Source organism: Empidonax traillii, unplaced genomic scaffold, assembly GCF_003031625.1.
Source record: "Empidonax traillii isolate 1590-97213 ecotype Southwest subspecies unplaced genomic scaffold, ASM303162v1 scaffold3259:size21663, whole genome shotgun sequence".
Taxonomy (NCBI): Eukaryota; Metazoa; Chordata; class Aves; order Passeriformes; family Tyrannidae; genus Empidonax; species Empidonax traillii.
This window is the reverse complement of record NW_020958452.1, coordinates 17,961-19,075: the sequence shown is the minus strand read 5'-3', so window position 1 is coordinate 19,075 and position 1,115 is coordinate 17,961. Positions and strand designations below refer to the sequence as shown.

The 1,115-nt window shown below is 56.7% G+C and overlaps 1 long non-coding RNA gene across 1 annotated transcript in view; it reads left to right on the top strand.

Annotated features, from left to right (window-relative positions):
- The window catches only part of LOC114072463, a 2,397-nt gene extending 2,125 nt beyond the window's left edge, over nucleotides 1-272 (top strand). The window contains exon 2 of the long non-coding RNA XR_003574179.1: nucleotides 135-272. This is a non-coding gene — a long non-coding RNA (uncharacterized LOC114072463). The remainder of the gene's footprint in view (nucleotides 1-134) is intronic.
- The last annotated feature ends 843 nt before the right edge of the window (nucleotides 273-1,115 follow it).

Sequence of the window (1,115 nt, the reverse complement as noted above, 5' to 3'; positions counted from 1 at the left end):
CTGGTGGCCCTTCCCTTTTCCTGGTGGGAGGGTTTGCAGGTTCTCCCAGATTTCCAGTTCCCTGTGCTGTTCTTGGCTCTCTCCTGTCCTGTCCCCCTTGGCTGCAGCTTTGTGACTTTGCCTGTTGTCCCCAGGTACGGTGTCAGGAACAGCCTCCTCCTTTCCCCCATGCCAACTGCCTCCACTGCCCAGATCCTGGGCAACAACGAGTCCATCGAGCCCTACACCAGCAACATCTACACACGCAGGGTCCTCTCGGGGGAGTTCCAGGTGAGCTCTGGCACTGTGGGGGAGAGCTTTGCCCTTCTCTGCCATCACTGCCACTGAGAACAAAGACAAGGGGGAGGCCTCGGCCTCGGTGGCTCAGTTCAGTTGAGTGTTTGTGTCCAAGCACCAAGGGGACATGGAGTTTTGAGTGTTCCACAAGCCATCCTGGAATATGTGAATTTATAAAGAAGTGCTGCTTTTGACTGGGAAAAGCCTTTATGGGGCCTCAGAGTGGCCTGCAGAAGTGGCTGCTGAAGGAGGGATGTGATGGGAAGGACGTGGGTGCTGTGGGAAGAGCAACTGAGACCATGGCCCTGAGGAATGAGGGGCCAGGGAAGAGCTCACAGATGCAGAGGGGCCTGTCAGGAAAGGGAGTGGAGCAACTCGAGTTCTGGAGGCTGGAGATAGCAGACCTCTCTGGAGACGAGGGGAGTCTCTGCCTGTGTGGGAGGTGTGTCCATCCCCTCGGAGGTGTCTCCTCAGCACTGTGCTGGGGTGCTCTCTGTCCCTCCTGGATCCCACCACGCATGAGTGGTGAGGTCAGAGAGTGGGTTTAGGAACCCGCCTCCCTGTGTAGAGCAGGCAGGAGTTTACTGTGCTTTCCTCCCAACTACTCAGCCTGCACCTGCTCTGTTCTTTCCCCTGCTGACCTGTCTTGATGACTGTTTAGTGACTCAGGCTGTGGGCAGTGGTCCTGGAAGAGCAAGAGGTCTCCCTGTCCCATCTTTTGGCGTTCCTCATGCAGGGCAGTTCCATACACCCCCTTCTCATTTGGCATGCCCAGTAGAATCCCAGAGTGGTTTGGGTTGGGAGGGACCTTAAAGATCATGTAGTTCCAACCCCCTGCC